General features: G+C 35.9%; 1 protein-coding gene and 1 pseudogene across 15 annotated transcripts in view; one reads left to right on the forward strand and one right to left on the reverse strand.

The window, feature by feature from the left end:
• The window catches only part of ROBO2 (roundabout guidance receptor 2), a 905,955-nt gene that overhangs the window by 480,202 nt on the left and 400,493 nt on the right, over nt 1-25,260 (reverse strand). The window lies entirely within an intron of this gene.
• Nucleotides 1-25,260, forward strand: part of LOC138716629 (fibronectin type-III domain-containing protein 3a-like) — an 80,713-nt pseudogene that overhangs the window by 24,163 nt on the left and 31,290 nt on the right.

Below are 25,260 nucleotides of genomic sequence, written 5' to 3' on the forward strand. Positions count from 1 at the left end.
CATATTCGTTATGATCCAGTAGTGTGACTTACAATTACGAAAATGTATTCTTTGGTGTTACTTAACACAAAGACATAGATTATTGTGTAGCTGGATTATGATTGTATCTACAGTATGTAGAATATGCACAGTACATGCACACGGGAAAATACCGCCTTCTTCCAATCTAAAAAGAATATTCTACATTAAGAGAGAAAGTATAACCAGAAGAATGGGAAATAAACATACAACAATAAATTTTCTGGAAAAGACAAGTTTTTTAGGTCATAGTACAAAACATGAAGAGTTACCTGTCTGCTCAAACAAAAGTATTTACCTTGTCTTTTCTGTGGTAGTAAGATATTACTATTTTTTTTCTCCTGCTTTAAAGTACGTTCACCAAGTCGTAAATAAACAGACATTTTCAAGCCTGCCCAAATATATTGGGTAGAGAGCGTTAGGAAATTGTTTGGACCTACCATTCTAGGAAAGCACAGAGGGTCAGATTAAGTATGATAAACATTGTTTCAGTTTAAAGCAGGAAGTTTAAACATTTTATTGCCTTTGGGTCAGAGAGATGAAAGAGAATAATACAAACCAAAAAAACTGTGAAGACACCAAAACTGATAGAATACCACCTCAAATGAAGTGGTAAAGTAATATGTCACCTTATGGGACAGAAGTTAACTGTTGAAACAATCTGCAGCCAACAACCAAATGGCACCTCACACAATAATCGTTCCAGTAGTTCAAATTCTTCAACTGGAACTTACTTTTGTACAAACTGAACAATTATACGGCAACAGCTTGGGATGATATGATTCAATGAGAAATTATTTACATCATTTTCTCAATTATATGCCAGGGCCATCTGCATATCCAGGCTGTCCACAAAACTGCCCGAGTTAAACTTATTACTCATATTACTAAATCTAACTGACAACTGGTTGGCTTTTAATTGGTAGAAGAGAGGAAAGTCCTGTTTTCACCCCTAAGGACTTCTGGACTAAAGTCCAAAGTACAGGCTAAAATGAGAGGAGCAGTCAATACTACTACTAACATTTTATTTATCTACTATTTTATACAATTTTTCATTCTTATTCTGGTCACAGAAGGACATATGTACATAATTTTATTTATTACGTTCATCAACAACTCCATAGCAATTACAAGACAATATGAGCAACCTGATCTACTGAAAGATATCCCTGGCCATGGCAGAAGAGTTGGAGATTGTAGAGAGGAGGGAGCCAGCCTCTTCTCCCAAGTGACAGAGGACAGGACAAGAGGGAATGGCCTCAGGCTCCACCAGGGGAGGTTCAGGCTGAACATCAGAAAAAAAAATTTCATGGAAAGGGTCATTGGGCACTGGAACAGGCTGCCCAGGGAGGTGGTTGGGTCACCTTCCCTGGAGGTGTTTAAAAGATGGGTGGATGAGGTGCTGAGGGGCATGGTTTAGTGATTGATAGGAATGATTCAACTTAATGATCCTGTGAGTCTTTTCCAACCTAGTGATTCTGTGATTCTATGATCTTTCAAGGTGATCTTTCATAGTTGTACTCCGTTTTGAAAACCCCACTGGAAGCCTGACTGCAATAGTTGATGTACCATTGCTAGAGTTTCAATATTTCTCACTCTCTAGAGAAAAGTTTTATTTTAGAATGTAGTAAATGACCATGCACCAGCTACAATTCAAGTCTACCAACAGCTAAACTTCTAAATTCCTGTGTCTTATGATGGGATAATAATGCAACATTTGCACTTAAAACCAGCAAACTGTTGATTATAAGTCTAACACTTCTCAAATACAAATGACATCTATTTGGTGGTCGTGCCTATTTGTTTTTTTTCTTGAATGAGTGATAAATTTACTTTCTTAGATTTTTGATAATTGTGATATCTTATTGTGAATCCTATTTCATAAAAGATCTCAGTGTCTAACAAAAACTAGCCACCTAACAAAATTAGTCTTCTAAAGGTAGAAAAGAAGGCAAACAGAATCATACAATCATAGAATTGTTTGGTTGGAAAAGACTTCTGAGATAATTGAGTCCAACCGTACCTGCCCACCACTAAACTGTATCCCTGAGCACCTCATCTACCCTTCTTTTATATACCTCTAGGGTTGATGACCCAACCACCTCCTTGGGCTGCCTGTTCCAGTGTCCCATAAGTCATTTCAGTGAAGAAATGCTTCCTGATATCTAAACTGAACCTCCCCTGATGCAAATGGAGGCTATTTCCTCTTGTCTTACCACCCATCACTTGGGAGAAGAGGCCAACACCCACCTCGCTACAACCTCCTTTCAGCAAGTTGTAGACAGTGATTAGGTCTCCTCTCAGCCTCCCTTCCTCTACACTAAGCAACCCCAGTTCCCCCAGCCACCTCTCATGGCTTGTTCTCCAGCCCCTTCACCGTCTTTGTTGCTCTTCTCTGGACATGCTCCAGCATCTCACTCTCCTTCTTGTCGTGACGGGCCCAAAACTGGGCACACCTTTCAAGCTGCAGCCTCACCAATGCCAAGTACATGGGCACAATCACTTCCTTGGTCATGCTGGCCATGTTATTTCTGATACAGGCCAAAATACCATTGAACTTGTTGGCCACCTTTGTGCACTGCTGGCTCATATTCAGCTGGGTGTCAACCAACAATCCCAGGTCCTTCTCTGCCAGGCAGCTTTCTAGCCACTCTTCCCCAGGCTTGTAGCTATGCGTGGGGTTGTTGGATCCCAAATGCAGGACCCAGCACTTGGTCTTGTTGAACCTCATCTTGTTGTCTGCAGCCCATTGATACAGCCTGTTCAGATCCCTCTGTAGAGCCTCCCTATTCTCAAGCAGATAAACATTTCATAGAATCATAGAATCATCTGCAAACTTACTAAGGGTTCACTCAATCCCTTCATCCAGAACATTGATAAAGATATTGAACAGAGCTGTACCCAACACTGAGCCCTAGGGAACATCACTTGTGACTGGCCTCCAGCTAGATTTATCTCCATTTACTGCAACTCTTTGGGCCCAGCCATACAGCCAGTTTTTTACCCAACAGAGGTTATGCATTTCCAGGCCAATGACAGCCAGTTTCTCAAGCAGAATACTGTGAGAAAAGGTATCAAAGGCTTTACTGAAGTCCAGTATTCACAGTCTTTCCCTCATCCATTAAGTGGGCCACCTTGTCATAGAAGGAGATCAGGTTAGTTTGGTAGGACCTGCCTTTCATAATTTCATGTTGACTGGGCCTGATCACCTGGTTGCCTAATATGTGCTATGCGATAGCACTCAAGATGACCTGCTCCATGACCCTCCCTGGCACTGAGGTCAGACTGACAGGCCTGTGGTTTCCCAAATCCCCCCTATAACCCTTCTTGTAAATGGGCGTAACATTTGCCATCCTCCAGTCAAGTGGCACTTCCGCAGTCAGCCAGGACTGCTGGTAGATGATGGAAAGGGGTTTTGTAAGCACCTCCTCCAATTCCCTCAATACCCCTGAGTGGATCCCATCTGGCCGCATAGATTTGTGAATGTCTAATTGGCCAAGCAGGTCTCTAACCATTTCCTCTTGGATCATTGCAGCTTTGTTCTGCTTTTCCTCCCTGTCTTCTGAATCAGGAGGCTCGGTGGCTGGAGAACATCTGACCCTACAATTAAAGACTGGAGCAAAGAAGACATTAAGTACTTCAACCTTGGATAGGCAGATAGACTTCATGATTCCTCACCTAGATTTTATTTATTTGCCACCAGAATAAAAACAGTGCTATCTTAGAGAGCAGTCAGTGTGTGATAAGTACTGCAAAGCTCTATTTTGAGGACACCGGTGAAAACATTTCTCCTGAGGGTTAAAATTAGCATCTATGGTGGCAAACACCAAGATGCAAACCTGTCCCCACTCACATCAAAGGAAGGTTTTCTCTTCGTTTCGGTGAAACTAGAATTTCTTCTGGGGAGTCCTGCAGGCATGGCAGGAGAGTATTACATACAGAGCTAGTAAGACAATCATTTCAGCAGCAAAATGGATTTGCACCCACTGTATTTATCTCCTCCTTAATGCTTCGAATTAATTCAAAAGGCTTAAGCCAACTCTTTCCCCTGCCAACCCCGAAAAAGCCCCTATTTGAATGATGGTAATGGAAAAGTAATTTATTTTCAGATTTCTATTGCAATGATAGCTCTGGTAAAAACTCCACAAATACCATTCTATATGCATCCTGTCCGTCTCTTCTTAACATAAAAATGAAAAGATTATGTAAGAGTTTCTGTTTAATCTCTTCCACTGTCTGTTAAACGTTCTAGAAAAAGAAGCCATTTTTCTTGAAACAAGGAGGTTATTGACCCAGATGGCATAAACCTCATATCTACAATGTCAACAGAAAAAAATTACTGCTGAAGTCTTGAAAGTACTATTTGCCCATGTAAATTCAAAGGCATGGCCCCTTTTTATCTGTATGTTTTTCATGTTCGCTGTTATGTGAAAGTCCGATTAAAAGCTTTTCAAAATAACCTGAGTGTGTAATTAGGGGCACAAAACTCCCATCCTGAGGTTAATATCCTCACAAACATGCGAAGTACAACTCTAACAGAGAATAAATCTGTTTCATAATTCAGTTCCAGTGTCTCTCCCCTCCACCTAAAGGCCTACAGTGTTTTGCAGAATGATACATTCATTGTTGGTTTATCAACTTAGAAAATGAGTAGTTGTTGAGATATTAAAGTCATACATACTAGCAGGTTGGTATTAATAAGTTCCCATGTTAATTTTTATCTGGATTTGAAGACCAATATTTCACCCAAAAGCCAACTAATTTTCTAATTATTTTTCTCCCTTACTTTCAATTACTGCATTGAAAAATGCATTGAAAAAAATAGCATAAAGGCAGTACTGTGTCATGATGTAAAAAGATATTTTTATATATTATGCTTTACTAAGTAATAAAGCAAATTATAGCTTCAAAGAATAGCCGCTGATTTGAAATGGTGGGTTTGTATTCTGTGGAAGCAGTTTGAGGAAAAAGAATGCTACTGAAAAGACTCTTTACTGAAGGTGAGACATGATGCCTAATACTGATAGGAGCTTAATAACCTATGTGTTTCTGTTATAGACAGAATAAAGCCAGTATCTAAGAAGCAATTATTTATTACTGTTTTACTGAAAAATAAAGATGAAAAGCTCCATAAGAATAAGTCTGTAGTCATGAAACAGTGACATTAAATAGACTCAAGTTCTGGATGAATGGAATAGATACATAGCTTTGATAGCTGTTTTTATGTCCATAACATGTAAGAACTTAAACCTTTCCTCAAGATGTAGTCATGAATACTCATTTTACAAATCCAGGCAAAGTGTATTGTGAAAAATAAAATCCACCCAATGACCTGTACTGAACCATGAAGGATGAAACTGTGGCTAAAGATCATTTAACTGTCACTTACTGCCTTTGCATTTTTCTGTATTTCTTTTTCCATCAGCCTGATTACCACAATATTTGTGTATGTATAGAAGGTTTCTTCAGTCTAATTTCCCCTCATTATATCCACAATTCATTCTCTGCCCAGGACGTCAAAGCTTTTAAATTAGAAGGAGTAAAATTTAGACTAAATGTTAGGAAGAAATTCTTCTCAATGAGGGTGGTGAGGCACTGGAACAGGTTGCCCATGGAAGTTGTGGATGCCCCATATCTGGAAGTGTTCAAGGCCAGGCTGGATGGGGCCTTGAGCAGCCTGATCTACGAGATTTGGAACTGGTTGATCCATAAGGTCCCTTCCAACCCAAATTATTCTATAATTCTATGATTCTCTATACACTAAAACCAGATTAGAACCTATCCTAGTGAGGAAGACGTAACAATAGGCAAAGATTGACCCGTAAAATAATCTTTTTGAAGTTACTTAACTAAGTTTAGATCTAAATATAACCTTAGAAAATGGAAAGGTAAAAGGGAAGGAGGAATGCTGAGCTTGCTCCATAGAAGCAAGAAGGGTTGTCTTGATACAAGCATTTTCTATACTGTTCTTTCTCCCCAATACCGTTCCATGTTAAGTAGTTTATGCTAGGGTTTCTTCTTTCTTTTTTCTGGGGGGAGGGGGTTGAGGAGGTGGGAGTTAGGTGATTGCTTCTTTATGTACTTGTCATTTATTTCAACTTTTATAAGTGACTGACATGCATTTATGAGAAGGAGAAATTACAGTAGGGGATATACATCTTGAAATAAATGGTAGAGAGTTCTGTTAGCAAGCATAAATAACACATCATTTCAGTAAGAAGACATAGAATAGCAGAAAAAGAATTCTGCCAGAGAGATCAAAACCCCTCCATCATGCTTATTTTGCTTTGTCTTTCCTGAACAGAGGTATTGGGTTTTACATTACACTGATACAGTGGGAGAGATTCTATTAGAAGTGGGTTTTCTGGGAGTGCATCCAATATTTGAAAGTGAGCTAGTGGATCAGAGAGTGCTCCTTGGGCTGAGTATTATGTGAGCTGCTGGAGCTGACAGTATGGTTCCTGCCTCATCAGCCACAGGTTGGAGTGGAGCAAGAACGTAGTGGTAGAGCCAGTGATTTATTAAAAGCTCTATTGGAAAAAAGGGAGCAATCGAGAAAACGTACATTTGTTGATGGGATTCAGGACCAGCTTTGGCTGTGTAAAAGTCTTCACTAGTACTAAATATTCTTCCTAACTGCATAAAGCATTGCTAAGGTATTGATAGGGAAGTGTCAATGCAGTCACATGAATGAAGACTTACTTGTGCCACTTGGAATATAAGGAAACAAATGACAAGGAGAAAGTGAAGATCTGCCTGAAGGCAAGAAAGCCATATCACAAATAATGAAAGATTTCAAATGAAAGGAAAAGACAGACAAAACCTGGCTCTTTCCCTGTCCTTTGTCCTGTTGCTCTGGGTACAAGGGCAATGTTTATTGAAATGAATAATAAAAATAATTCTATGAACAAATGTTCTTCATAAGTGGCAAAGATCTCTAGGGGACAGTGCATTAAATTGTGGATATTATCTATCCAAACCAAAAATCAGAAAAGCATGAAATTAGTAATTGACTCAATTTACCTCATTTATTAGAAGCCTAGACCTCTGTTTGAATTAATATTGCCCAATGGAATTTCAAGTGGTAGTGACATGGTGTAGCATGACACAAATTAATGCCTGTTCTTCCTACTTTACTGCAAACCACCCATACTTCCAATTAAGTTAGTTCTAATCTAATATGCATGCTTTCACGACTTCTATTGGCAATAAAATATGACTCTTTCCCCCTTCCTTCTCTGATACCAGACTTGTTTTACTAACTAGCTGATTTTTCGTAATAGCATGCTGCATTTGCATATAGGGTACTGACTGCATTCTCTTTCTGACTATCTTATACTTTTTTGCTATGTGCTGTACTGTAGATCACAATCAGTTAAAATTAAATGTATAATTTTCCACACCAAGTACAGTAATTTCCTGAACAGATATTTGACTATAACATATTGCCTATAATTTTACAATACAAATGATACAATTTAACACGTCCTACTTATCCACCATTTTCTCTACCAATATTTGGGTTTGCCATTTTTCTTCTTAAGCAACTTAAAATGAAGGTTTTTTTTCTTTAGTATCAATAAACCTTGACAATTTCCTAAATACTCAAAAATCATTTTGATTGTTGTCTATAAACAGGCAAGTAGGACCTGATCCACAGGCTATCAGAAAAGATAGACTATCTGTTGATATTGAAGGATTTTGTGCTAGACCTCTAGCACTGTCCAAACAGCAGTGGCAAAGAACTCATTTTATGTACAGTATTTTAAAATAAATTATTCAAAAGGATGAAATGAAATGAAGTAAGGGGTTTTTTTTTACTCTGAAAAAAAGGATTCTAATAGTAATCATGACCTTGGCATTGGGAATTTCCTGGGGATTTAATAACCACCCAGGGGTAATGGCCTTTGGCTTTGCCTGAGGCCATCAGCTCTCCTAGCTGGTTATTAATCCCTAGAAAATGTCCTGTATGTCAATTATTAATATTTAAGTGTTGTGTAGGCAAATTCTTGCCTTATTAAACAATTTTAGAGGAAACATAAGTAGAGATTCAAAATCTTCTAAAATGCCATATTAAAAGAATCAGTGACAACTTATGCATTTATATTGCTAAGTAAACTCACAGTACTATACGTTTAAACTGAACTAATTCATGTTAGCTCTGTTTATTCCAGTCAGCTTTTGATCCAGCCCAGTAAATACTTCTGTGACTATAGGTTTTAATGCCATAATCAACATTTCTTGCATTTTCTGCATTTGCAGTCTTGCAATTTCCTACAAAGGCAGAAGAGATTATCAGTTTCTGCATTTCCTTCAGGGTTCAGTTATTTTTCCTTTTCCCCCAGCACTGAATTTTGATAAGATTCTTATCCTCAGGATGAAAAAAACCCCAGCAACAAGACTATCCTATGTATGGCAACATAAGTCTTTTTTTGTTTTGTCTTTAAGAGAATTAGTTTGGATCTCAGTTCTGTGTGCATATCAGAAAAAGCCTAGAAGGAAACAAGGGGGAACTTAGTGTACTTGTTCAGAATCAGATTTAGATTTTGCTATAAGGAGAAAAAAAATCTTTGAAGACCACAGGTAATTGATTGACCTGTTTTACATTAATATGAAAAGTTTCCAGTAACACAAGAAGAAAGCAGTAAAAAGAAGGAAAAAATGTGTATTTTTATGTGATATAAGCATATTTCTATCTTCTATGGTTCCAGAATAAGTAGATCTATGCTTGCAATTGCTTATTTCCTTGTTTTGTTATAAAATTGAAGGTGATATTGTGGCAAAATAAGGATTCATACTTTAAATTTTATTTTATAACATAAGACTTAAGGATTTTTAGGATTGGTTCCAGGAGTTTTCATTCCCTATCTACAGAATATTTACTGTGTATGTTTTATAATTAAGCAATAAGATGAGACAAGCAATATACTTCTGTAAGATTATAACATGCCTCTGGCGATGCTATATGGGACAAGGTCATATTTAGAATTACTTTAATCACCCAACTATAATAATTGCTTGGAAATATACTCCCTGCAACATCTTATTGCTAATAAAGTCATAGCTGAGTCACACAATACAAGCTATAGTTAGGTTTGGATAAATAATTCTAATGTAAAGGCCCTTTTTTTCATCTGCTCGTAATTTTCAAACATTGGTCTTTTAGGCTTACCTATGACAGGTAGACATTCTACATTACTGAAGTGTTAAAAACTACCTTATAGAAATCATTTTTATTTACGACTACGCCCATTAGTTTGAATTCAAAGTTCAATGTTAATTAAAATGCTGTTTAGTGCAGTGATGTTTGTGAAGCTTTAGTAAGCAAACAAGAGGCAAACTGGTAAATCTAACCCACCAGATCCCAAAGCTTAGAAGGATTCATTGATATCACAAAGTCATCCAAACTTCTATTTCCTCCATCTAGAGACTAATTCACCTTACTACTGAGATGTAGTCAAAAGTGTATTATCTTGTTGCAGGCTGGCCAACTTTGACCAAGTGTAACTTAGATTCAGCTGTTATAAAGGGAATAGCCAAGAAAACACCAGAGAAACAAAGGAAGTGGCATGCATAACGATGCTTCTGAAAAAAGTAGCATCAGGTACATCTGTTTAACTTTAACGGACACAGTTTCCTGGACACGTTCCTGTGCAAACTCCTCTAGGTAAATCTGCTTTAGGAGGGGAGTTGGACTAGATTGTCTCCAGGGTCCCTTCCATCCCCTACCATTCTATGATTCTGTGATTCCATGAGAAGTCAAGAGAAATAGCTTTTCAGATTTGTATAATACAAGTCTGAAGAGTGTTCCTGAAATTTTCAACTACATCTGAAGATAAAATGAAAACCTGTGCACAGGTATGAGATAATGAATCTGGTTTAGAGCTTAAGACAATAACTGGTTTGAAGAGTTGCAGTGACGTTTCTAATCACAAAGAACCATAGTAGGTTAAGTGATGTGACCAAGAAAGAGGCTGGGAATAAAAATCCCATGTTAAAGAAAGAAAAAATTATAAAATCTAATCTGGCCATCCATGAAAAATCCCCAAACCACCCACCACAAACTAAATACAAACCCAACTCTTTTTCTAGATGGTAAATAGATACTAAAATTAAACCAATATTGTCTGATTAATATAAATCCAATTATATGAAAAATATCAGTTATGGTTGCAGCAAAAGAACCACCTTCTGTCTTTCCAGGTGTGCTGTACACCTGCAAGAAAAAAAAAGATATTTCTATTTTGTCTAAGTTGTAGCCTACTCATCTTCATGCATTTTTGTTCAAGACTGTGTTTCACAAAGGATAACGATGTCACAGACTCTGAGCTGGTAAAAAAATGACCAAGTATCAAGTACTCAGTGGCAATTCCAGCACCAGAAGTATTCTATGGTCTAGAGATATGATTAAGAGAAGGTGGGGAGCCTCCTTGAAATCCTTGGGAAGTATAAGTTTGGGGTTGTTTAGCCTAGGGAGGACAAGGCTCCAGGAAGACCTTGTTGAGGCCTTTCAATACTTAAAGTGGTGTCATAGGAATGATAGGGACAAATTTTTCAGGAGGGTCTTTTATTATAGGACAAAGAGTAATAGCTTTAAACTGAAAGGGGGCAGATGTAGACTAGGTATAAGGAGGAAAATTTTTCCAAGGGAGTTGAAACACTAGAACAGGTTGCCCCTAGAGGTAGTATATGCCCCATCCCTGGAAATATTTGAGGTCAGGCTGAATGAGGGCCTGAGCAACATAATCTAGTTGAGATGCCCTTGCTCATTGCAGTGGTGGATTGACTACATGAACTTTAAAGGTTCCTTTCAGGCCAAAATATTCTACTATTCTATGAATAAACAACATCCTCTAGGGATTACATGAACAATGAATATAGGGTTTTTTTTGTTTTTTAAACCAGAAGCTCTTCACAGCAAAGGCTCCTGTTTATAGCTTCATTATCTACGACCTCCTTTTGAAGAAGCTCCTATGAAGTGAGAAAAAGACCCGTATTGTATTTTATTGTCTAGCTAATCTTCCTGTCATAATCTTAATGCTTCAGCGATTCTTGTCAGGTGGAGTTATTATTTCTCCTATTTTAACTTCAAGGGGTTTTTTTTTTATATATGCCTGTAATGAAGAGAACATACTCATATACATTGAAATTTTACATGTCAAAATGTATAATTTTTTGTATTTTCTCAGGAAGCAATTATATTGAAGCCACTGGGCTGACTGAATACAGGTAGGCTGCACTTTTGTAGCACCACATATTTGAGAACATATCCTAAGGTATTTCGATAAGTTGAGTTTTTGTGCTTATATTCAATATTCTGTAAGCAAGTAACTACTGTTATCACCATTTTGCAGGAGTGGATATTGGAGAGTTTATGATTAGATCAACAGGAAGTAATCAAATTTAGGTCTCCTAATTCCCAACAGCTATTCTTTTTCACACTCATTTGGCTTCATTTAAAATTGGTTAGATGTGTGCCAAGGACAGAAAGAAGATGTGAATATGAAGGACAGAGAAGCAAATTTATCTTTACCTGTAGTAGTTAAAATTCATCTGGAATCTTCAAAATAAGGTATTTAGGAACAGATTATGAACTTAGAGAAAAAATATAAGAATTATCATGAATCTGGAAGACATGTCAAGATTGAAAAGGTGTGAGATTGTTTACAGCTGAGAAAAGAGGAATAACAGCTGTCGCAGTAATTGGGTATGAAGTAATGATGACACAAAGTTTCTAATATGGCAGAATGAGAACAAAATTTTTAAAAATTAAGAAAATTAACTTTTTTCATAAAGCCATATTATTTGACTTAAGAATTGACTACTTCTGATGTCAGTAATAAAAGATTCAGAGACATCTATACAGAAAACAGTATTTGGTTATAAATAATAGTAATGAAAACATGGAAATTAATTATATTTCTGAGATTAAAACAACCTTTAATTATTACTGATCAGTGTCAGGTTATCCTACACAAGCCATCTGCTAGGTTATTATAATCTTCCTTAAAAGTATTTTACATAGGCTATTGCCAGAAGAGAAAGAACTTGGATCTGAGCCAGTATTGCTATTCCTATACTTTTGTACACAACTATCTGAAGAAGTGAAGTCATCACTTCTTACCACAAACCCTGAAAGAACACAACCACATATTTTTGGGAGAAATGCAATTCCTGGAAAAATATTGCGCTCCTAAAATAACAGAATGTAGAAGCCCCACTTTCAAAAGTAAATAAACTATCTATAAGGGTGGATCTATAAGGATCACATTAGGAAAGGTCATTATTTGAACAATGCAAACTGCTTTTAAAGAGAATTGATTAATAGAAGAAATACAACCTATCACACCTGAAAATAATAATTCACCCATTCCAGATTCTGTTTTCTTATACCTTAGCACAGCACAGAAATACTCTTATTTATGGTAGCCAAAGATCTGGAAATACCATATCAAGCTTTTAACAGAAACTTCCCGAGAGTTAAACAAATTGAATTTTCTGAAGTCTGTGTAAGTGCATCAGTCTTGGGCAGGAAGGACTTTTGCTTCTCATAGGTTTAAATAGGCAAATAAAAGTGAAAAAGAGGCAATGGAGTGAAGCCTAAACTTGAGATATTACCAAGCAATTGGGTTGTTAATATTTCTGATGCACAGCAAAAACAATTTTTAAATATTGCTGTCACTGTACTTCAGCATGTATCACCATATGTTTCCTAGTATAGCCTCACACAGGTATGACAACATTGAGGTAGGATCACATACATTTATAGGATAACAAAGGGATGATCATAAAACAAATTAATCCCTGGTAGTGGCATAACATAAACAGCAACCCTGAGTGAGCTGTGGGATATACCACTATTTTACAATCATCCATTAAAGGCTTCATTCTCTGTTTTTCTATGCAGCAGGGTTTTTTATGGCATGTTTTCAAGCTGGAAAAAGAAGCTTAGAATTCTGTAACCCCCCTATTCCCATGATAGGTAACTCCTCACAACTACACTCCTCTTAAACACAGACAGGAAAATGCGATGTGCTAATGGGCTTTGCAAGCAGTAATTTAAGATGACTGCTTCAGAAAAAAAGTGTTCATGTCTAATAGCCATCACCTTCTCCTTGTTGTGGTTAACTATCTCTTTAATTTCATTCTATATGCTTTATTCCATTCCATCCATGTATTGTAAGCAAATAACTATCATAAAATTGCCAAAGTATGCAGATGAGACAAAAGTATTCATCATGCTCAATGTTAACACTATATATGAAAAAATGAAGGAGAGTCCAAAAAAGATCAAATTGATTTAAGCAGTGATAGCTGATGTAAGAATTAGAATTATCAACTGTAAATAAATCAGAATTAAGGTTGATAAAAAACCCCAAACACATACAATGCTGGATTTGATTTAGCTGTTACCAATGGCAGTCATGTTGTTGAGAGTTACTGGGAAAGGAGTCTGAGTATAAACAAAGATATATTTAAATGCTTGTAGATTTTTGGTGTTCCCACACTGTAATTATTGTATGCAGGTCTGGCTATGCTGTCTGAAAAAATTACATGGTACAATTAATGAAAACATAGAAGGCTGACAAGTGTTAGCTAGGGGTATAGAACAAGTTCTGCAAAGAAAAGAGACTACATAGTCTCCAATAATAGAGAGGTAACAAGAAGGGTACTTGAAATTAGAAAAAGGAAATAAAAAAGCTGTGTTTAATCTATTTTTTTAAATTTTTTTTAAAATTTTTTTTTTACAAAAAACACATAAATTAATGAATAACAGATATACTGGTGGGAGTTAAACATGACCATCCAGACTATGGTCCGAAATAGGAAGTTCTGATGCTGCTGACTGCTGGAAGGGTACCTGGAACAGTTATGCCAGAGATGGGACATGGGGCTAAATGAGTCTGCTGACTCAGAAAGGCATGGATTTAACATCCCACTCGTATTTTCTCAATATTCAACATCTGAGAACAGTTTTAAGCTAATATTGTCATAATATTTTAATTATTATTTGTTTTATTGTTAACATGTATTGTTATAAAAAAAAATTAATTTCACCTGTTTGTAAGTGCGCTCAATATAATTCAAGACAGCACCCAAAACCTTATACATACCCAAAAACTGGGTTGGGTTGTTCTTAGGTTAAAATTATTCTGTCATCTGAAATTAATATGGTCTTTATACCACATTTTTGCAGAGATGAAGCATTCTTCTAAGTTTAGGTACCTTTTCTAGCTTCTAACCTTACTTTTATGCAGCCTTGCTTCTATCTAGGGCTGTTCCCAGCATGTCTTCTTAAAAGCTTTCACAGAATTGTTTTCAGTGAGAATCTTTCCCCTGCCGCAGGACTTACTATCCCACACTGTAGTTATATATAGCATGCACAAGGTTGTCAGAGTAATGGAGGTTGAACTGACATGCCTAGAGTTGGCAGATATATTTTAGGCATCCCTACACTGTTCTGCCACTTAATTTAAACTGTGTTCAAAGCAGGCATAACCCCTGTAGCACAATCAAAGCGTGTCATATTCCATGGTAATTTAGTTCCCTATCTAAGCACTACACTACCAAATCCAGCTAGTACCTTGCGTATACAGCAAATGTTGACCAAACTTCAGAAAAATGTGATGATGTCCTCAGACAGATGTCTTTTCCTTTTTACAGTCAGTGTTTAATTATAATTAACTGCGGGGAGGAAGAGGCACAAGGAGAGATACACACATATAGGGGATTATTTCCATGGGATTCTTGAACAGGGAGCAGACAACTTCAGAATATTGAAAACTAGCCTGAAAAATTAGAAATGTTAAAATATTTTGAGCTGGAGAATAAAAATTATCAATTATTTCATAATATTTCTTTGCAACATATCTCTTGGGAAAATTTAGGACAATTCAAGTGACACTAAAAACACAAAGCCTTTTGGTAATAGAGAAATCAAGCTTATAGAACATGAACTGCCAGAAAATTGCAATTAATGTTATTCTTTTATAAATGCTCCATAGAAAGTGGGCAGTTTGGAAGTTAGAGGGAAATCACAGTGATCTGAGAATACATACAAGTGAATAATTATGAAGTACACTGAAAATTATTCCATTGAAAACCAATTAACAACCTCGTCTATACACCTCTTCCAAAAGCCTGATAGTAGAAATGTCTGGTTTTATATTGATTTCCATTGACTCTCATATGCTTGCCTGCCATGTAAGCTATTTAAGTAAATGATTTTTTTGTCCAGGATCTACTTTTTTGAACATATCAAAGTGTCAAAATATAGCAGCAGCATTGTCTATTAAATCAAAATACCCCATTAATAATATTGAGTACTACATCTCCGTATAAAACAGCAAAAAATGTGTGTGTTTTCATGTGATTCAACACACGTTATCTTTACTGAGTGTAGACGAATGGCTCTCTACCATACCCCTGGGAAATAGTATTATATGCTAATTATAATTATGAAGAGAATTCTGAGGTATGAACGTGCCAATATATTCAGATACAGCAAGAAGAAATAACCCCACCAGTGTAATTAAGGCATTTTTAAAAATGAGTAGATTGAAGAAACTGACTTTTAGATGAGAAAATGATATAGAGAAAAACCTCCTTTCTTTCTAATAATTGAGTTTCTGAAGAAAATTTGCTGAACTTTCACCCTGAAGAGCTTATCTAAAAGGTGTCCAGATACTAACTCTTTTTCCCTCAGTCTTTAAACAGGCAATATCTCTTTGTAATCCTTCAAATTACCCACTGGCTACATTTGAAGCTGATTTTCAATCCCATTATTTCTTTAATTAAAACCTTAGTACAGTAGTTGCAACTGTTAGCAAAGGTAAGAACGGAGGGGATGGTTTCAGGGTCTGTGATTGCTGATGCAGCAATGCTGTTCCCAAAACAAAGGGAAACCACCTCACTGCTAACTGCTTCGAGACCTACCACGGGATCTGGACAGTACCATACAGAACCATAATGGTTAGTGACCCGTGTAAAGAGAATTAGATATTGAGCACATGGGCTTTAAAGGGGAGCAAGGAAACACTTATTTTTGCTGGGAGAGAAGGCTTTTCTGAAGAGCTGTTTATCTTTCTTTGTTTTGTTACCAAGAGCAGCTGCTAAAGCAAAGGCAAGCTCTTTGAAGAATATTGTATATATTTCAGAGATTATGACATCATAAAGGGAAAGAGTTTTAAAGTTGATGAAAAGAGATGACAGATTTTTTTTATCCATGCTGCCCCAAATCTGTTTTGTTTAAATTTTTAACTCAAACTCTTGGCATACACTTAGAAGAGAGATCTGTGGGCTTGTTGTCAGAGCTTTTATGTGCAGAATCAAGGTCTCCTGGGTTTTCAAGAGAGGACAAAAAAACTAGACTGCTCCTGTTTGTTGCAAAATGATTATAATGCACCAAGCTGACAGGTGCTTTTACTCAGCTGGGTTTGAAGTGAAAATATTTAGAGAAAACAACAAAATAGACTTATTCCACATCCATTGAGCTAATCAGGGGCAGCCTTTTTAGAGAGAAAAGCCTAAAATGCTTTAAAAGAGAATTAAAAATCTCTCTGAATATCAGTTTGCTGAGATAATAAGGAATGTAGCGTAGTGAGCTAACCCAAATGTACTAAACCTGAGTACATTAGAGTTGCTGGTGCTTGGCTAAAGTATACATCTCTACTAAATATACCAGTTTAGTCTGGCAAGAGAACATTATTATGGGAAGCAACTTGTGGATGTTCATGCTGTTAGCTGGATTCTGAGATAGATGCAGTCATATCATAGAACAATTACAAAATTAAACTTTTCATATGAAAGGAGAGAAAGAAGGGAAAGTCGAAATCCTCCAGCCAGAAATATCCTGGCTGTTTGATAATTATTGTGACTATGCTTGCCCTTCACTGGTGCTTCTCCATCTGCTTTTGGAATTTACAGAGCAACTTTTCACTGATACTTAAGTTTTTGCTTAATGACCTCAATTAATTAATAATTTCTAGCACTGACAAATTTGCCTTCATTCGCTAGGAATGTCTGCTGAGAAAGGTGTTACTCTACCAAGGTGTAAATAACAGGAAGATGTTAAGAAGGTCAGATATCCTTTAGCCTAAGCTCCTATTTATCTGGGTGAATATTAAATCTGTTCCTGACAAAGTGGGCACTGTTCATTAAGTGACGGTAGAAATTTTGCTCATATACATTACTTCATTCATTCCCAGTATTTTTAGACTGTGATTGATTTCAGAAGTGAAAATGCAGATGTTTGTCTAGCCAAATATTTGTGTGCACTTAATATTATATCGCACCACATTACATAGAAACACTCACCCTAATTAAACTGAAGTATGACCAATGTCTGGGTAAACTTGAAGGAAGGGGAATAAAGTTAGTTTACACAACAACAAATCCAGTTTATGTAGAACAAGGTATTCTATTCTACTACAAAAGATCGAACTGGAATTGTTGAGGTATTTTTGAGCACTCATCTTGCATCCCGTTTTTCTCAATCTCTGCTGTCTTTTCTTTGTTGCTTGTAGGCAGTGGATGAGGATGAAATAAAGCCCTAGAGAAATTCACTAAGTAGACACCCCCTAAAACACCATGGGAAAATAAAAAAAAAAAAAAGATTGAGTTTACAAAGTGAGAGGAATCCTAGTGGAATCAATTTGAATGAAATCACAAGAGCTTGCTGGTTGATATGCTTAATGGTATTTATAAAACATTCTAAGTCTGGAGAATACCTTCAATGTATAGATTATAAATATATTAGTTTAAGAAGCTACCATAAAAGGATTTATGAAGTTAGAAAACTGTGCTTTTCTGAATTGCTGAACTTTTATATTTATTCACAAAGCTTTAATCTTTTATGCTGATAAACAAACATCCAAATATATTCCGAATCACTTACAACAATTGCTGGCCTTTCAAATGTGGAACACAGGATAAATCTTTCTTTGTAAAATGCAAAAAAAAAAAGCTAAAAAATATGTGCAGTTTTCATTTTTATATACAAAAAATATTAAGAGCCATATTTATTGCATTAGCTATGCATCTGCTGCACATGGACTAAATATTGACTTCCTTCCTAGAAGGAAGAGGGACTGTCAGTTTGCATTTAGTTCTCCTGGTTTGATCAAGTAGATTTAAGTGAGCTGAAATGACAACTGGACATTTAGCTATCCCACACAGCCTAACGGTTGTCGTATTTTTAAAAAGTATAGGAAAGAGTTGGTTGTGGCTGCAGTTTTCCTGATCGTATTTGTATCCAGTAAGTGTTATCAACTAGGTTTCATTTCTTTGTCTTGCATCAATAGCTCCATATCTTCTAACGTGAATTTCATCCAGTTTTTGAGATTGGTGTCAGATCAGGAAACTTGGGCAGGGCAGCGAGTACTGTGATTGCTTCTAGCATCATATATCAGCAATGCAAATCACATAGGGTTTTTGTGTACCTCTAGTACACCTACCAATAACAGAGAACATGTCAAATTTCCAAGACCAAACTTGCACTTCTACAACCTCCTGAAAAATATATTACATAAATGCTACTTACCAATCCAAAAGGTAGATTTGGTTAAATACGTTTTTCCAAGAATCTCTATATTCACAGTGCAACATTGTGATAAAAAACAAAGAATAATCTGAGTCTCCTTAACTGTCATGGGCTGTCATAAAGGAATCAAATTTAACATTTAAAGGTAAGTTTTAAATAGCGTCTTGAATAGCTTTGAATAGATGTGTAATCTAGGAGAAGCCTTGTGTAGTCTTTAGCATGAGGAAGGGGGGAAACAAAGTTTTAGTGTAGAACGCTTGTTCTAAACAATTCTGAAGTATCACATTTTGTGGTTACATATTATGAAGCCTAGCTAGCAGTAAGCATTGGTAATGGAAAACTGAAGGACTACAGAAGAGTTACATAAAGACTGAACTGACTGGGAACAACAGAGAAGAATGAAAAAATGCTCTCGCAGAAGACCCATAGATAAACAGCTAAAAAGATCAGAAAATCCACTCAAACACAAACATAGCAAACATAGCAAAGGATGCAGCCCTCAAATACTGCACAGAATATGTGAAATACTAAATAAAACTATTCCACTGATTGACCCAGATTTAATTGAATATACATTTCCATGGAAATTTTCATCTTTCTCCCAATTTATAGAATCATAGAATGATTTAGGTTGGAAAAGAGATCTAAGATTATTGAGCTGCATATGTTATGTTTCAGCTCTGTATAGTGTAAGACACATTAAACTGTTAGCAGAGGCAAACTCATGAAGATTTATTCTTTTTCTAGCAGACTACAGTAACAAAGACTGCTACTGGTTCAAATAATAGAAATCAACACAGATTAATATTTACATATTTTATCAAGCCCTAGACAAAAGAGTCCTTTGATGAAGGATTGCCTCCCTCAAAGCACAGGTGTAGAAATTGTTCAGCATAGTATTGTAGATGAAAAGAAAAGGTTGAGATCAGCTCCACAAACTCTACAAAACTTTCGAACTCGTAAAGACAAAGCCAAACTAAATTATTTCTTATCCAAATCAAATATTTAGATGAGCATTATTTTGCATTCAACAGGCAATGAAAATCAGTGACAAGCTAAAATATTAAAAGCCAAGCAAGATAAGTATAACTTGCACCCACTGCCAGAAACCTGAATTGTAGTGGGAATTTTAAATGTTACTGTTTTTAATATCGCCATGTTTGAACAATCCTTGGGTTTGAAATAGCAAGCTGTTAGTTATTTCCTAGAAAAGGAACACTATCCTCATGTCTTTGGCTAAACAATGTAATTTAAGAAGTCTGAACAACTCACAGCACTGAGCGCCTTCCAAATTTTCATAATGTAGTTTTCACTTGAAGTTTGGCTATGACGACAGGATAAATTGTCAGGCATATAAACATTTCCGTCAGCTATGTCTTGAGGCTGCCTTGGTTTTAATTCTGAATTCTTTGTGCATGCCAGTGCTCCAAAATGCTAAAAATAAGGAAAATATCCAGGAAATGGAAAATTGAGCTGTGAAACTCATGCAAAAGGAAGCAAGCAAGCAGATGTCTCTATCTACCCTTTGCCTTCTTATGTGGCTGATGTCCAGGGACCCTTTGATTCCAGGAAACGGACCTTTATTATTGCTGGCCTATTCATGATATCAAATTGAGTACAATATATGTTTTCATATTGATAGACTAATTTTTTTTTCCTTTTGAAGAGTCATTGAACTCAACAGTTGATTCAGCTGTCCTTTCAAAACATGCTGGAGATGAGACTATGAGATTTGAATCTCTCTGATTGCCACCATATACCACAAGAAACATCTGATATTACACATATTCTCCTAGCTTTGTTGTTCATCTCTCTAGTTCAAAAAGAAGACATTTTTTACAACCAGGCTTAGCTAGCTGAAAAACAGTCTCATAACAATCTCATAACTGTATCGGTGGCATTAACTTTCCTATTAAAGCACATTTTACACTCTGGGTTGCTATAATATAAAAATATTACATTTAGATGTAGTTGAGCAGCCAAGATGTGATGTAGCCAGTTTAAGAATTTACAGGAAAATGTATTAACCAGCTTACTGAGGACATTTACACTTAAGGTTCTGAAATATCACTTAGTAGCTTTTGTATTACAAAAAGAGTTTTGTATTCATGCTGATAGCAAAACAAGAGGAAAAATAATCTACATGACAAGTCAGAAACTGCAGGATATAGGAAATGACCAAGCAGTGCATTTGGAGGGAGGTGAATTGCCAAGTATCACACCAGGTGTAATGATAAACTCAATGGGGTGCAAAATAATTTGTGATAATCTCTCTAGGAAGGATATTATCCCCATTATGTATTATTATTTATTGTCTTCTGATGAGCAGTGGCTGACTAAAGGCCAGTGGAAGAACATTTGGCTGAAAACTATGAAGAAAAAAATTTAAATGAAACTGCAGAAAAAGCTAATAGTCATATTAAAATAAAGTACATTCTCCACAAAAGTGATTGTTGCAGTTAGCCTGAAATAAAATCTAAGCTTCAGATAGTTCGTCAGATTTATTCTTCACTTTATTTCTTCTGCCTCTGTCAGACTAAATCAAAAGTAGCAAAGCTGACTTTTTTAGACCACAACACTTCATCTGTTACCATAAATTCACATTTAGCTATTTAGTGAACAATTATTTAATTGTGAATGGTGTTATACTCCTTCAAAACTCCTGTTTGCTTCAACTTCTTCCATTAAAGTAGTTGACTTTCTTATTTTTAATGATCAAATCTTAATATTCAGTTATGCCTCATTTATTTGGAACAAATTCAACAATGATAGATGCAAGAGCAACTACCTAGAATAAAGCTAGGTCTGCCAGTGGCCAGAATGAATTCATCTTATTCGGGAAACATAAAGACTAAGCTTCTTTTTCTCAAATACTGTTCAGGCCAGATCTAGTCTTTTTGTAGGTTTTTAGTTCAAACTTACAATATCTTCTGAGTTTGGGGATTTTTAGGTTTTTTTTAATTTTTTTTTTTTATTCTTTCATTCTTTATGGTCCCTAGAGGTATTGATTCATAAAAGATGAGACTACAAAAGTTTATCAGTGATCTACATTCTCTAAAACAGAAGGAAAGAGAACAATCTAGTAAACAAAAAAATATCTGGAAGAGAAACATATTTTCTATATATGCCAGCATTTATGTACATTTTATCAAAAGGACTGTTTTAGATTGAAAGGATGCTGAGATCAAGTCCACAAAACAGTTTCCAAGTGGTTTGCTCCTACCACATAGGCATCAGCAAGAAAAAAGAAGAAATATAGATAAAGTATTCTTAATGCATCCAGGGTCAAAAGGAAGTACTTATTCACATAACACATAATTAAATTGTGGAACTCACGGCCACAGGATGTTGTGAAGGCCAGAAGGATAAATGAGTTAAAAAAATAATTAGGCAAATGATTAGAAAAAAAAATATCCATTAAGGGCCATTAGGCACAAAGATGTTCATGCAGCCTCTGGCTCAGGAAATCTCGATCCCACAGTTAGTTTGAAAATGGAAGAATATACTAAGATAGCAGTCTATAGTTAGCCTTTTATTAAACTCTTCTCCTAAGCACTTTTACTGACTAGTCTCCAAGGAGGACAGTGAACCTATAACTTAACTAGTGCAGCTGTTCTTGTATCGTTATGCACTAGTTTGATATGCATACAGTATAAATAACTCAAATGGCAAAAAAGGTGTCTCTTCTATGCTAAATGTTTAGTATCGTAATTATATTAATTTTCTTATTATTTTATAGGGATATACATATGGTGTATTTTCAAGGAGATTATATTGCAGATTAAATATAAGAGTATTGAAAAAAAGATAGTACCGGTATGCAGAGTTATTTGGACCATGCAACAGCTGTTGCTATACAATTTGATAATTCTACACTAAATATAAGTTATAAATTCTGTCAGAATGACAGTAAGAAGGCAGGATAATAGATTCCTGCTATAGCTGCATACTCTTTACACATATATATATCTGTGTGTATGTATAACTCTGTGTGCAGATAAAGAAAGACGTATTTATGTGTATGTGAGTGCATAGTAATTGAAGTGTGGAAAGGTCAGTGGCCATATTATTGAGGTATATGTATGTAGTTTACAATTAATGCCCTGTCACCATTTCTACTCTGAAACGCCACATCCATAGCTTTTTGTGTGCTCTTTTTGTTTTGAGCCAAGGGGGTAAGCACCAGGAAAGAATTCTGGGTACTTGGCCTATTAAGCTTTCTTCTCAGCATCTTTTATTGCGTGCTTTCAGAGGCAGAATACTGCCTGTATAATCTAACCTGATATCATTGTCCTTATGTTTATCCATTCAGTGAAAATTTACATATCTTGTTGCCCACCACAATTCTACATTAAAGTAACCATTCCTCCTTGCTCATAGTCCTCATGACTATAAAGGCTCTTCTATTATTAAAATTTCAGTCTGTGGTTCAGTGGGTATTCAGGTTGGAGCCCCATTTTGCAAAGCACTGTAAAATCATGGCTAACATTTGACAAAACATGACAGATGGATCAGGCAGGCATATGGGATGCGAAGCTGGTGGTGAGAAAGGCTAATGGAGTGTCTGCAGTTGTTAAATGAACCAAGTACTGTGCTTTGAACTTCAATAGCAGCATATAGGCAAACCTGAATATTTTAAATAGGAGGAATCTAGTAGAGTGCTGCATGATATCAACCTGCTTAACACTTCTGATTTCTTTATTTCACTAGTGCTTGGGATTGACTTAAGCTGATTTGCACATTTTAAAACCTTCACTTTCTACTAGAAGAAAAGCTATGTAAAAGAAAATAGTGCTAAGACAAAGATGTAAGAGTGTTTCCACCCCAGTCAGCCATAAAAGAAAGGATGCATTCCTTCTGGGCTGAAAATCAACATCACAACTTTAAAATACAAACCTGCTATTGGCTGTGAAAGCCATTACCACTCCTGCATCGGGAATGGCTTGTGCATTGCTACACATCTTCAAATGGACTCCAAATGCAGTTGCCTTGCATTTCACAGATGATAAATTCATTTACATTAGATGCTAAATCCGTAGTAATTTGGCTAGCTTTATTAGCAGATAATGATTTAAAATGAAAAAAAAGAAAATCAAACAGCCTATCAACAATTCAAACCACTTAAAATCACTTGTTCTTCTCCTAACTTAGTTTTTATGTCTGTAACTTATCTTGCTGTTGAATGATGAATGCACTCTGCGTGTAGGAATGGAGATGTCATGTCTTCAATTACTTTCATATAAATTATTATATTCAATTAATCTTGATTTGTGGCACCAAAGATAGATGGAAATTAAATTAAACCATTTATTGTTGCTTTTATTTTATTTTTTTTTTTTTTTTACAGCTCAGTAACACTAGAGATGTAGCTGCAGTCACAGCTGGTGGTCTTTTGGTTAATCAAACTCAAAGGGAGGATGCAGATATGCAGATACACTAACTTTCCTTGCTTCTTTTAAAATCATGTTAAGCCAGGAGTGCTCAGTGCCTATAAGCAGATCACTTTTACATACCTTACTCTTGGTTAGGAGGTAGGTATGAATTTAGTAAGACAAATATTACTGGAATGTTGTCATTATCTACTTATATAATAAGACCTCTGCTTTCCAGAAATGTGTTTTCAGCAGCTGTCAGCACAATGACAACTCCTGTTATGCACACTATGGAGGATTTCTTTTTTCTTGATCCAGCTGCAGAGTGGGTTTTCTTTATGTTGCATTTCTAATTAATTTGGGAAATATTTTTCTGTGTGAGTAACTAAAAAGAGAGCAGATACTTCAGTTAGAAAAGGATCAGTGTTTGGCTACAGTTAGCTATGCTATTCTTGGTGCAAATTGATGTAAGGTGACCTAAGTGTTAGTAGTGTCCAAAGCGGGGAATCCATCCCAACTGCCCTCCACCACCTCTCAGCTACACACTTATGTATCATTTATTGCAGCCCAAAAATGCCAAGGTACAAAGACCTGGTCACCCCATTATTCTGACTCTCTTTTGGACACAGCGTGTAGGAATACAACTGGGCTGACATTCAAGGAGACTTTTGTACATGCTGCTCTATTATTGTTTTGGAAATCTCCCCACAACTAACAGACTCAAGAAGGCAAGAGCCTCATACTTCAAAACTCTGATCCTCATCTTGTCTATAGAGAAAATCTCCCTTGACTTCATACACTGGTAATATCTAGAAAGCTGAAATGCAAATCTATTTCAACATCTCTGGTTAGTGGAAACAATTCAAGAAAAGAGTTTTGAAAAACAAAACCAGAATTCTAGTTGAACTATGTCATCATAAAATTCCTTTGATGAATTGTCTATGGAGAAAAATCTGCCTTATTCCCTTTTCAATATCTTACTGAATATGAAAAAATAGTTCCCAAAGAATTAACTTTCAGCCTCAAATGCTCTCAATTGAAATAAAATGTCTTCCAAAGATAGAATATATACATGGTATAAAAAAAAGCTGTTAAAAATTTTCAAAGCAGTGCACAAGATTAAAAAATTTTAAATACCTGAAACAGGAATCTCTTATTCCATTAAAAGATATTAACTGTTTATCAAGAGTGTTGTCATATGAGTTAACCAAAATGGCAAACAAACTTTCCACTATGAAAACATAACACCTTATAAAATTACCATAATTTTCATAAGAAGAGAGATAATTAATATATAGTTTAAAAAAATCAGTTGGCATACGAACACAA

The sequence above is a fragment of the Phaenicophaeus curvirostris genome, chromosome 1, assembly GCF_032191515.1.
Source record: "Phaenicophaeus curvirostris isolate KB17595 chromosome 1, BPBGC_Pcur_1.0, whole genome shotgun sequence".
Taxonomy (NCBI): Eukaryota; Metazoa; Chordata; class Aves; order Cuculiformes; family Cuculidae; genus Phaenicophaeus; species Phaenicophaeus curvirostris.